Below are 14,582 nucleotides of genomic sequence, written 5' to 3' on the forward strand. Positions count from 1 at the left end.
TGAAGGGCTGAGACCAGAGGTCAGCCAGATCATTAAGAATCATTTGATTTGTTGGCAAGCGAAGCCGATTGATGAGGTGTTGCAGTATGCAAAATATTGTAGCGACGAAATTGAGCTAAAGCAGAGAAAGCTGAAAGAGAAAGTGATGGTGATGCAGATAAGGGCTGCACAGGCAGGAATACGGGGAAATGGAGTTCAACAGATGATACAGGAGCAACCGCAAGTGAATGGTGTATTTCAGGCGCAACGAGGGGTCGAGGTCTTGTGAACCGTGGTCTAGACTTAAATACTGTCGTGGTTCAAAATGAGGTGCAAGGGATGAAAAAGATGTCACGCATGCGGGGGCGTGGGGCACTGGAAACGGGAGTGCCAAATGTGGTACAGGATGGTGTCGTTCAACAAAGCACTAATGTTGATACATTCCAAAATATGAGAGGACCAAAGATGAGAAACCAAAATCCAAACTTTCAAAATAACATGGTACAGATGCAAGGGGTACAGCCCATGCAGCATATGCAAATGCCGCGTGTTCAGCCAGCACAAATGCAACAAGTACAACAGCAGGTTCCCATGGTACCTAGACAGCAAATGCAATTACCAATGGCTCCAATGGGACAGCAACAGGTGATGCTTCCTCAACAGTTCACAGGTCAGGTAATGAGTCAAAATAATACAGTGCAACAATTCCCATTACGTGGTGAAAATGGCATGAATGATGAGTGGTCGGATGACTGCTCAAATAGCGAAGAGTGCTGGCTTGCAGCATCCCTAGAGGTAGATCAGAGGGGACCCTATGTAGAGGGAAAGGTAATGGGTCACAAAGTCTCATTCTTGGTTGATATCGGAGCTACACGCTCTACAGTCAGAAGTGCAGAGGTTCCGAAATGACCACTTTCGGGCGTACCATAAGGGTGGTCGGAGTAGCAAATCAGTACCTGACAAACCTGATTACAGATCCAGTGCAGGTTGAGATCGGCAACTTCCAGGGACTGCATACATTTGTAGTCTGTGATTCAAGTCCTGTATCCCTACTGGGAAGAGACTTACTGTGCAAGACAAAATGTTTGATTACATGTTCCAATGATGGAATCGAAGTACAGACAAATAGTGATGATGAAGGAGATGAAGGTCAGTTCTCAGAAGTAGAGACAGGGACTGCAGACGAGGATTATCCTTTGATTACCTTGTTTCCGATGCTTACAATGATCGACCTACCTGTCGAGTTACAAGGAACTGTGATAGAGAAAGTGTGGGATTTAACAGGAAAGGAAGTGTGACTAATAAAAGATGAGGAACTGGTTAAAGTACAAGTGAAGCCAAATGCAGTGTTTCCCTAGGTGCCACAATATCATATGGCACAAGATGTTCTTATTGAAGTGTCACAAATAATTGCAGATTTTCTGAAACAGGGAGTTCTGAGGGAAGTGTTGAGCAGCCCATGTAATTCACCGATAATGGGTTTGAAAAAGCCCTGTGGGAATTGTGCAGGATTTGAGGAAAATAAACGATATTGTGGTAAAATGTTGCCCCATAGTGCCAAATCCAGCAGTGATCATGTTTCAGGTTCCGTGTGATGCTGAGTGGTTTACCGTTATAGACTTGTCACAAGCCTTCTTTTCGATACCTCTTCACGAGGACAGCCAATTTTTGTTTAGTTTCAAATTCCTGGATAAGGTGTACAGTTGGTGCAGAATTCCTCAAGGTTTTTCTGAGTCACCGTCCATCTTCAATCAGATATTTAAAAAGGATTTAGAATCCTTAGTACTGCCTTTTAACTCAACTCTAGTGCAGTACATTGACGATTTGCTGATTGCATCCAAGACAAGGGATAGTTGTAAATATGACACAATTGCCTTACTGAATCATTTGGGAAAAAACGGACATAAAGTGTCATCCAAGAAGCTGCAGTATTGCTAGAAGGAGGTGAAATACTTAGGACATTTGATTGAAAGAGGGTCCAGGAGAATATCAAAAGAAAGAATAACAGCCATTTTGCAAATGAACCCCCCAACAACAAAGAGAGATGTCAAAATGTTTTTGGGAAGGGTGGGCTACTGTCCCCAGTGGATACCCAACTTTTCGATTATCTCAAAAGCCTTGATAAAGCTGACAGGTAAAGAGATCAAGGATGAGCAGTACACCATACCCTTGTCCAAAGAAGAGCTTGAGTCATTCATGGAATTGAGAGAGTGCATGTGCAGGGCACCAGCTTTGGGTATGCCTGATTACACCAAGCCTTTTCTACTGTTTTGTCATGAATGTGATGCTTGTTCTTTGTCTGTCTTGACACAGGTCCATGGAGGTGCAAATCGCCCTGTAGCATATTTTTCAGCTACCTTGGACCCCCTCGCAGCAGCCTTACCAGGTTGTTTGCGTGCAGTTGCAGCAGTTGGTCAGAGCCTTATGCAATGTGAAGGCATAGTGATGGGATACCCCCTAACAGTAATGGTTCCGCATTCAGTGGAAATTTTGTTGACTCAAACCAAAACCCAACACATGACAAATGCTCGACTTACCAAATATGAGACAATTATACTGGGGTCACCCAATGTTTCACTGAAACGATGTACTGTGTTGAACCCGGCAACTTTACTTCCTGCCGAGAATGTGGAAGTTAATAATGAAGAAGTTGAGCATGACTGTCTTGAGGTAACAGAACTATGTACCAAACCACGACCCGATATTCAAGATACACAGTTAAAGGAAAATGATTGCATTATGTTTGTTGATGGGTCTTGTTTGAGAGATTCCATCGGAACACTGAGAGCTGGTTACGCCGTATGTACCATAGCTGGTATCATCGAAGCTTCCTGGCTCGAAAGAGTGTTTTCTGCACAAGTGGCAGAGCTAATTGCCCTTACCAAGGCATGCCACGCAGCTGTGAATCTGAAAGTCACTATCTATACTGACAGCAGATACGGATTTGGAATTGTACATGATTTTGGCCAACTGTGGTCACAGAGAGGTTTCATGACGTCTTCAGGTTCTCCTGTGAAAAATGGTGAACAAATAAAGGATTTGTTACATGCGATTCAGTTACCTCTTGAAATTGCCGTGGTGAAATGCAATGCTCACAATAAGTCACAAGACTTTGTGTCCATGGGAAACGGTTATGCAGATCAAGTCGCAAGGTTTTGCGCATTGAACTGTATATCGTTTAAGGATCAGTGGGAATTGATGCCGCAAAATGAAAATGACACATGCTTAAACCTTGCATTATGAGTGGTTGATACCCTAGATGAGCTAAAGATACTACAGGGTCGTGCTAGCAAAGAAGAAAAACGCTCCTGGCAAAGAATGCAATGTGTACAGAGGGCTGACGACTTGTGGGTCTCAGAGGAGGGGAAATTAGTTTTGCCAAACAGTCTCCTGTCACAATTCGCAAGGATCTATCACGGACAGACTCACCTCGGGAGAGATGCAATGATCAGGTCATTCAAAATCGATTGATTTAATCCAAAGTTCAGACATGTCGCAGAGGTTACCTGCCACAGGTGCATCATCTGTCAACAGATGAATGCCGGAAAAGGGACTGTGGTAACTTTGAGCCACATTGGGAGAGCTGGTAGTCCATTCAGCAAGATGCAAATGGATTTCATTGAGATGCCTGTTTGCGGAGGATTGAAGTACGTGTTGGTGATTGTGTGTGTTTTCAGTCACTGGATTGAAGCCTACCCCACACGTAGAAATGACAGTCTCACAGTTGCAAAGCTGCTGCTTAGGGAACTAATACCCAGGTTCGGGTTTCCGGTCTCTATAGAGTCAGATAGGGGCAGACACTTCGACAATGAGGTGATTAAACTCCTGTGCGGCGCATTAGACATCGAACAAAAGCTGCATTGTAGCTACCGCCCTGAAGCATCAGGATTAGTAGAGCAAATGAATGGTACCCTGAAATTGAGAATGGCAAAGATGTGTGCAGCTACCAATATGAAATGGCCAGATGCATTACCCTTAGTGCTGATGTCAATGAGGAACACTACTGATAAGAAGACAGGACTATCACCCCATGAGATCCTCATGGGAAGAGCTATGAGGTTACCAGCAGTGCCTCCGAATGCTCTAGTAAATATCACAGATGATATGGTGTTGGACTACTGCAAAGGCTTGGCTGATGTGATTCGCTCTTTCTCTCACCAGGTAGAAGCTAACACATTGCCACCGATTGGAGATCCAGGTCACACCCTACAGGCCGGTGACTGGGTGGTTGTCAAGAAGCACGTGAGAAAGTTGTGTTTGGAGCCAATCTGGAAGGGGCGGCCGTATCAAGTAATCTTGACAACAACTACTGCTGTGAAATGTGCAGGCGTTCCAAATTGGATACATGCCAGTCATACAAAGAAGGTAACGTCCATCTGACGAGGAACTTGAAGTTTCTGGCACAACAGTCCCAGAAAGGGAAGTCTCAGGGCCAGAAAACAGCCAAGAGGGAACTGAGACTGCAGGAGAGCCCACTGAGAACAGCCTAGTCCCTCTAACAGTGAATGAGTTCGAGAGAGGTGACAGAGTGCCTATCTCAGTAGAGGCAGCTGGAGAACTAAATCAAGGAGAGGTTCTCCCAGAAGTATACGGATATGGGTTAGAACTTGAACCCGTTACAGATCAAGAAGAAGAAGAAGAAGAAGGGGAAATAATAGAAAGAGATCAAAGTGTATCAGCATCCCCTCAGCCAGTTGCAGGTCCATCAAGCGAAAACACCATACTACAAGAGGAGGGTGCTGTTCAGCATCCTGAAAAGACAAATCAGAAGAAGACGCATAAGGGTGATGACTGGCCAGAGAAACCAGTTGCAAGGGTAAGAAGCATACCAGGTGAAACAATAACAGAAGAAACTGATACATCCCGAATAGAAGATCTAAGTGAAGGAGAATTGCAAGGTGAACGCATGTTGAAAAGAAAAAGAATCGCAAATAGAAGGTACACAGGTCCTGAATGGGCGTATGCTACAATATCTGAATGGCAACAAGAATTCTTAGCGTTCTGTTTGGACCGAGAAGTACAAGGCCAATACTACGGTGCCTGAAATAACTCAAAGAAGAAAAACTTTGTTAAAGAACAAAAACTGAAAAAGAAACTATAGAAAAGAGACATAAATTACCGGATGCAACATTGATAACCTGATTTGACTTTAAGAAACCTGATTGTGACGAGCTGCTAGCCTGATTTGACAAAAGGGATCTTGGAGTGAATGAAAATGCTGTAAATACACGCAAAAAGGAGAGAAATAAGAAATGTTTATATCATCCTCAAGTTGATTGTTATTCTGCTATCTGATTCTATATAGACATGGCTTATAATAGAGGTAGTAACAAGAAGAGTAAGGTGTGTTGTTGGTTAAGTCTCATAATAGGTATTGTGTATGCAGTAATAATTGTGGGAGTGATTGTGGGAATGCCGTGGTTAGATAAGAAAACAACTAACGCTACTTCAAAACCTGAGACTACAACATTAACACTGTGGGAAAAGTTTGAGCAGGATGCAAGACACTTGCATGAGGGGACTAATTCAAAGGGGGAGCTTTCTACTAATGTCTTCTATCGCTTGCTGAATGAGTATGTCGAGACCATGGATGCGAAGGACTGTTATGTGTATACAAAGATTCCTTCATCAGTGCAATAAGGGGTCACCTATCTTAGCCTTCCATAAACCTACGGGATTAGCTGTAGCTTGCTACTAACCAGATTCTATATTCAAGAGCATGTGCAATACTTTTATTCAAATCTAGATGTTGTGTTTTCTTTTGTGCTTGTGATTGAGTTCCTGAACAAGTTAGCTAAGGAGCATAATATAAAAATAGTTAGAGGTTTCTTTGAACCGACGCTTACATTTGGGACAGCTTATGCACATTGCAACAATCTGACCTGCTTACTGTCGCCTGTAGAGAAAAGCTTCTTAGATCACACTGATGATAGATGCAAAGCATTACAGGAAAGATTAGAAAAGGGGTTAGAAAAACGCACATATGCAAATGATTATGCTTACACTGCAATCAAGACACAAGGTAGATTAGCTATAGATGCATTACATGTAGGTAGGCTTTGTGTATATAGGCCAAAATCTGAGCAGGATGATTTGTTTGTGGGAACGAGTGAATGTAGACGTGTTTTTGTTTCAGAGTAAATGGACATTTATGTTGAATGGACAGGATCCAGCGATCCCTGGGATCTATTATATCTGTGGGCTTAATGCTTATTATCGTCTCCCTAAGGGATGGTATGGGACACGTTATTTGGGAATAGTTTTCTCAAAGATTTACCAGATTGATGACTTAAAGCAAATACCTAAAACGTCTGAATTACAACATGCTAGACAAAAACGAGAATCAGTGGCTGCTGTCATTGGTGATATATTTGGACCCATAATTCCTTCAGTAGGGGTTATCTTGAATTCCATGAAGATTCAAAAGTTGTCTACTATTGTGGATAACATGCTGACAAATTTTACAGGGGCTATACTCCTGATGGATACTGAACTTGCTGCGGAAAGAGCTATGACTCTTCAAATTCGGCTTGCTTTAGACATTCTTTTAGCACAGAGCGGCGGAGTGTGCAAGATGCTCAACGAGCGTCATTGTTGCTCATTCATTCCGGATAATAGTAAAAAGATTCGAGGTATGATTACTAACCTAACTAGAAATAACGCAGATTTGAAGGAACCTGGAGTGTGGGAGAAATTTGGAAAAGGAATTGCCAGAGTGGGGAGCTGGTTTAGCAACATTTGGAATGGGGTACTTGCAAAAGTATTAGGGGGTCTATTAATTGTTCTGGCCTGTCTATTAGGATTATGGGGAGCATGCAAAATTAATGATACAATTTAAAGAAATTGGACAAAAAGAACCAGGAAGAATGAAGAAAGTGAAAGGGAGAAAATGTTCAACGAAATTTGGGAAAGTTCACACAAGGGACAAGATGTTGAAATGCGCATTATGCGTAACGTGAAAAATTAAGTGAAAGGTCAAAGGGGAAAGGTTTATGTGATGACGAACGTCATCAGAGGAGGGACTGAGAGAGCGTAGCTTATATAATCTATATTAACATGAAATGTTTATGAATTAATGTGTGATGATGCTGCATAGAAACTATAATAATAGCGATTTTGCTTAAACGTGCACTTGAATTGTGACCACGATGAGTGGCCACCAATGTATACGCAAACTAATAATGATGAATAAAATGTATATGTTATGCTCAATTAAGCTTATATTAACACTCGCATTATTGAATCTGTATTGAAAATCCTCATAGGCCTTAAGTTAGCGTGAGCTGCAGCTTGGCTGCCTGGCTCTCATATTAAATGCATTTTTTCTGTTTTCCAGTGTGCTGACTCACAAGGGGCCATGACCCTGCAAATATTATTATTCTTCAAACTTGGAAGATGAATGTAACCATGTTAAATCCGTTCCCAGGCGCATCTTCGTGCCTTGTTTTAAAAGTTATAAATGAATTGAAACAAATGTAGATTAATGAAGTGTACAAGGTCACTTAGACTGGTGAACAACGAAACTGCTGACCCAAAGGATGTGCCAAGAGATGCCAAAATATGAAGTAACGCCGGATGTGCTACCTCTGAAGACGTCAATCAAGAAGACCAATCAAAGACCTGTGAATTAATGTGGGGTGACAATTGGGATTAAATATGATAGGTTAAAGATAGTGGGGTATAGTAAATGTCCAATAGAATTTTGGGGGAATGTACTGTGAAAAAGGGATAAAAACCCATGTCATAGAAAGGTCAAATTATTATTAGGTAGGGAATGCTATTGATTTTATCCAGAAACTCTGTCACTCTGTTTGGTGATTTGAGACTTACTGAAAACCATCCTCACCCATAGACTGCCCATTTACACTTTTCCTCCTCATGAGGGAAGTGCATTTTGCCCTTTATTCGAGTCCTGACTGATGGCGAATTGACTGATGTCCTGAAGACGAAGACTGAGCCTGTGTGCTGATCTAATCCTTGGAGGGTAATTATGACAATGCATTTGTAATTTGTCTGTTTGTAGGTACCAACTGCTTTCTTTTGACAGAGACCATAGCTAAATGTTTTCCAAATTGGTGTTTTAAATTGTTTTGCATGAAGCCCAACATGCGAATGCTAATCAGTGGTTAGGACAGGTGTCACTAAATTGATGCAAATAGACAAACGACTGAGACTATGCTTTGTTGAACTGACGTAATATCAATACTCTGCTATACTTTGATCTATGTCTACGCCGTGTTATGTTCTGATGTTTGTGATTCTTGCGCTAATGAAATCTTATCAAAGTTGCCATATTGTGACTATGCTGTTATGTTTCTTGGTTTTGAGGTTAACGCACTTAATCTTAGATTGTAACTAATAGGGAATAAAATCCATAAAATTCTACTAAACTGGTGTGGTTATTCATGGCTGAAAGGCCATGGTAGCGTCTTGAATTTATTAATGACTTTGACTAAGTTGAAATGTATTGTTGTGACAAATATTGATGACATTATTGATGTATTGATTGAAATATTGATTAGCTATCTCGTCCTACAGTGTCTCTCAACTGGGTCAAAAGATCCATTGGCCTAAAACGAGTCCTAATGTGTAGTAAAATAACATAGGGGGACGTGTTAGCAGTATACCACTTTACAAGGGGCTTACAAGTAAATTAAACATGACAATTATGGATAATCCAATGTTACCATGTTTAGGGGAGAAGCGCATTCTCTTTAGCATTGGTTAGCAGTGGTAAAGTGCTCTGAGTCACAAGGCCAGCATAAAGATACAGTGAAAAACAGGAGGTGAAATGCAAAATGTCTGGGGTAAGACCACCCTAAGGATGTTAGGTCTAACAAAGCTCATTAAATAGCTCATGGACGTCCAACCCTGCTCAGTCAGTGAACCAAAATGGGTCATACACATCAGTTCACAACATGGCACTGACTGCTCTCATGTTAATAACCAAAATTCTCAAGTTACTTGAAAAACCTATTTAAACTAATCAGACCTGGTCCTTCTGGATCAAACTCAGAAAGACCTAGCCACTTCTCTCAGGCTTATGCTAAATGATATCACAGCAAAAAAAACACAATGCAACTTCTTTGGCTAATCCTTTAATATGGTTATAGCCTCAACAGGAAAAAGGAGCCAATCAAAAGCCTAGTGATAGTAAGATCTTTTCTCATTATCCTACTTCAACCCAAGTCAATGAATCAAAAACCATCTAGGTCACACTCCTAACTACTCTTTAAGCCTCAGCAACTGCTTTGAACTATCAGTCAAAGAAATTAAATATCAAACTTGACCTGTTGGATGCAGTTGCAGCCTATATTTAAGGCACTGAGACTAAATTGGCAGACCTGAGCAACTTAATTACACCAGCTCAAAGCACATATCCTCTCTCACCAGTCAATTGTATTTGCAGTCAAATAATGGATAAATTGGGTATCATGTCCGATATTTGGCACTATTAGTAGATGATATAAAATAAAGTATTTCACCTTCCACCTTCACAAGACGAAAAAGGACTTGGCAGATAAACAAAGGGGAAATCTCTCCAGATTATCTCAAGTCAAAACATTTGCATCCCTCACTGAGACACACTTACCAATGGACAGCTTCACACACATGATAAAGAAGCAACTGATTAACTCAACGATGAATGTCCAATCTACAGCTGATCCACAACAATTGATCAGGACTGCAAATAGAAACTAAGAGACCCCATTGTTGTCCACTGCAAGGGAAGACACTCAAACAGGATCCTCTACAGGAAGATTGCCCATTGACATCAAGAGCGCAGTAGGATTCACCACTGAGAAAAAAGCGGAAAAAGGTCACAAAAAGTGAGAAATAAAGGAATAAACAATGCCTCAGGCAAAGGCAAAGAATGTGATATTAATCCAGTCTTTGGAAAGCCCATCAAGAGGCTGTGGACAAACAAACAACCATGCAACCATGAACGGAAGTCCAATCACAGGTTGCCATCTCTGCATTACAGATATATTTAGTATGGATCAAGCCATAAGTCATCAAAATGAGCAATAACATATTTCGATCAGTGAATCTGCAAAGAGCTAAACTCTCAAGACAGCAAATATGCAAACAGAGAGCTAAATTCTTAAGATAGCAGTGAATGCTTTTGAACACCCCTACATGACCCTGTTCAAATAACCATTAACCCACCCATTGCATCTTGTCAAATAGTTATGCAAACAACCAGAAAAGATAAAGATAGAAAGGTAAAACACAGAGTAGAAGAGATTATCCTTGTCTCAGAATCACAAGATACCACCCCAACTTGATTCAATGTAAATCCAATAATTCAGTACTTATGGGACCAAATAAAAATCAAGGAGGCTTGCCAAAAACTACTTTGAATGAACAGGGCAATACAAACATCTTCCTTTATGCAGAATATGATTCTAAAGGACAGCACAACCCCCTTAAGAGAGGAAACATTTTGAAATTATTGAGAAGAATAACGTCACCAAAATAGCATGCAGCAGTCAACATATCATCTTAACACCCTCTTGCAAGTTGAATCACGGCCCTCAAGGACACTCGGTCCCTGGAGAAGGATTGTTGCAAGCTTTGCAAAAATCTCCAGAAGCATGAATCACACGTTCAAGTTTCCTTCATAAAAAGAACACAAGCTCCCTGAAAATGTGCTCATTGAACATACAGGGGCAAAATCCAAGCTAGGGAATGAGAATCCCCCAACGGTTTGGAAGAAATATGATTTTGTGGCTCTCCAGGAAGCTTGGGCATTGATCCCTCTTCCATAAGTGGGTTATACACATTACACTACTCTAGCAACTAAGCACTCTACGAGAGACCCAAAGGTGGACTTCTGCTGTATATAACCCTATCCTTATAGATAGAAGTAGAAGCTCAGTCTGAGACTGACCAAGGGATGCAAGTCATGGAGTTAAAGAGGTGAAACACACATGGGAAATCATTATTCTTGATTAATGTCTACATCCATCCAGACCCAGCGATGAATAGAGTTTTCAGGAGTAAACTTGTAACCTTGGTACCTGATTTGATGCATGGTACTCTGACGCTGAGCATCGCTTTAACCAGTGATTTTAATATGAACCTATTGCAAAAATCTAGTGAACAAGATCTCTTTTTAGCTGAACACTTTATGGTGAAGTTATCATCCAATGCACAAGAAAAAGCACCCGTGTGACAAATTGGGTGAACATTCAGTAAACAACCTTGAATATGCTGGTATGAGGATGTTAAACTGTAAAAGTACCAATGACATGCTGCTGAACTCTACGTATTATGGACCGAGCTCACAATAAATTTTTGCCTGCACCCTGGTATCATTACATCTATTCCCTCTGTTAAAGTAATTTAAAATAGAAACGGCTGCCAACAGTGGTCATCTCCCTCAGGTCATGGAATTCAACTTAGTGCTACCCAAGCCCTCTGAATGCTGAGAAAAGCGCCATGCTCCCCCTATGCTATCAAACAACGGAAAATCGCAAAAAGGAGCACAAGAAGCAGAAAAGGGCAGGCAGGAGGATCCAGCCAGACGCTTTATTTTTATAAACTTCCATTATTGGTTTTTTTCATGCACATCAGATATCACAGAGTATTCATTCCCAATCCCAGCATCATACAACAGAGTATTTATTGTAGACATCAGTTTCCGTCATGTGAGGGAGTCTTCTAATAAAGAATACAGATTCCTCTTATCTATCTGTAAACAACGGGATAAAAATTTTTTGGGCACATCGTAAACTCAGTCACAAAACTGATCAACACATTTATCAATTCAAACAAACCTGAGGCCACCTCGGCTTCTTATCAGGCCGGGGAACTAGCTAGAAGATCTGCACCCGCAGAGGAAGCACTTCTTCACCACCATAATATTTCTGAAGCAGGCTCTGACAAAACTCTTTTAGGTCCCAGATGTCAACTGATGAAGATTAGTGCTTCACTTTTGGGAACCTGGCAGAATCAAGCCTTATTCCACCAATCAAAAATAGCAAAAATGATTTTACAAGGGAGGAGGGATGGTGCCTCTGGTCCAAATGGAATTCTCTCTGCAATATATGGGATGATCCTCTATTTGTGGCCAGAAAACTCACTTGACTGCTTAACCACGCACTTATCATATGCACAATATCGAAAGGGTGGTGTGATTCCATGATAAATTTGATATTTAAGGGTGGTGCTAGATAAAAACCTAGGCCCGTATTTATACTCCGTTTGCGCCGAATTTGCGTCGTTTTTTTCGACGCAAATTCGGCGCAAAACTAACGCCATATTTATACTTTGGCGTTAGACGCGTCTAGCGCCAAAGTATTGGCAAATAGCGTCATTTTTTTGCGTGAACGCCTTCCTTGCGTTAATGAGATGCAAGGAAGGCGTTCCCGTCTAAAAAAATGACGGCGACGCAAATGCGTCTTATTTATACTCCCGGGCAAAAATCACGCCCGGGAGTTGGCGGGTCATAAAACCCCGCATTTGCGCCACTATTTAACGCCTGGGTCAGGGTAGGCGTTAAGGGGCCTGTGGGCTCAAAATGAGCCCACAGGTGCCCTCCCCTGCCCCCAGGGACCCCCCCTGCCACCCATGCCCACCCCAGGAGGACACCCAAGGATGGAGGGACCCACCCCAGGGACATTCAGGTAAGTTCAGGTAAGTATAATTTTTTATATTTTTTAATTTTTTTTGGGTGGCATAGGGGGGCCTTATTTGTGCCCCCCTACATGCCACTATGCCCAATGACCATGCCCAGGGGACACAAGTCCCCTGGGCATGGCCATTGGGCAAGGGGGCATGACTCCTGTCTTTACTAAGACAGGAGTCATGAAATGGCGTCTGGGCGTCGTAAAAAAATGGCGCAAATCGGGTTGAGGCGATTTTTTTGCCTCAACCTGACTTGCCCCATTTTAAGACGCCCTAACGTCATTTTTGCCCAACGCCGGCGCTGCCTGGTCTACGTGGTTTTTTTCCACGCACACCAGGCAGCGCCGGTCTGCTTGCGCCGGCTAACGCCATTCCATAAATACGGCGCCCGCATGGCGCTTCAGAATGGCGTTAGACGGCGCTAAATTTTTTGACGCTAAACTGCGTTAGCGCAGTTTAGCGTCAAAAAGTATAAATATGGGCCCTACTGTCTCATAGCTCTGTTGGATAATGAGGCTAAATGTTTTGCGTCATTACTTTTGGCTGACCTAACAGTGCAAATAACATAGCACCCCCAAATTAAACAAGGTTCTGCAGTCTAACAAACATCCTGGCTCTAGCACTTGCCATGGATGGGCAGAAAAAGAAAAATCCAGTTCATTTATGTTTTGGTGATGTTAAAACGGCCTTTCACTATGCGAAGCGAGGTAAACTTTGGACAAAGACAGTAAACTGGGGTATACCACTGCCCCAGCAGAGGTGAATCCAATTGTTCTATGCAAGCACCTAGACCAGAATTAAAATAGGGAACGAAACCCACCTCTCCAAGCAAATTGTGATTAAGTGGCAGCTGAAACAAGGGTGTATGCTTACACTGCCTCTCTTTAATTTATTTTATCAGATATGACGAAGTTTCTTGACTCGATAAATGGGTACTCCCCACGGCTGGCATCCTTTAGCTTAAATCACCTCCTGTAAATAGACGATGTTTTTCTCTGCAGTTCTACAAAAAATGGTCTACAGCAACTGATAGATGCACTATTAAAGTACACAAGTGAAAACGCATTGGAAACCAACAGAAATAAAACAAGAATCATAGAGAGGAACAACTTGGGTCACTGAATAACAGGTGCAGCTCCTTTGCTATGGCGAAGGAGCATCGCCCACTGGCTGAGCCAGAAGCAGAAAAATAAAACAATAGTGAACTATTGTTTTATTTTTCTGCTTTTGGCACAGCCAGTAGTGCAGGGGGGTGGGGCTAGGCTGCGGGAGGTGGAAGGTGGAAGGTGGGGAAAGTGCACCTAAGTGCGCATGTGTGTTTGGTCGGCCGTCTTAGTCCGGCCAGATACATATGCGCACTTAGGTTTCTCCAGCCTGGCTGTGTTTAACAGACAGGCTGGAGAAATTGTACAAATCCCAGGGCTGTGTCTGAGCAGCAGTCACTGCCTCTCAGACCAATCCTGGCACTGCTTTCATGTTAGCGAGAAAGTAGCGCCAGCCTTTCTGAAAAACATGTGCTGGTGTCCCAGCAGTGAATGCTGGGACACCAGAAGAAGAGGAGCGCGAGGCGGCAGGAGGCAGCAGGGATGGAGGCAAGGTAAGTGCTTTTCATTATTTTTTATTTTTACCTCGTCTCTACCTCCCCCCTTGAGTTATACGGCATCCGCCACTTCTGAATAACCACCTTTTTGAAAATGTGGATGCATGCAAATATATGGAAGTCTTGATAGATGAAAAAAATAGCTTCCTTCAACAAAGGCAGTTACAAAATTGGAATTGAAAAATTCACTTATTGCAGCCTTCTGTACCCTCTCAAACAAACTAAAAGACCTGAGCTTTTAGCTGTTGCTACTCTTCATGGCAGCAAACCTTCTTCCAACACTCATTTATGGTTGGAAGGCACTTTTAGGTCATGACTCCCTGGATTGTTGAATTCCCAAGGTTATAGACAAGCCTTTAAGATCAGGCAC

The sequence above is a fragment of the Pleurodeles waltl genome, chromosome 4_2, assembly GCF_031143425.1.
Source record: "Pleurodeles waltl isolate 20211129_DDA chromosome 4_2, aPleWal1.hap1.20221129, whole genome shotgun sequence".
Classification (NCBI taxonomy): domain Eukaryota; kingdom Metazoa; phylum Chordata; class Amphibia; order Caudata; family Salamandridae; genus Pleurodeles; species Pleurodeles waltl.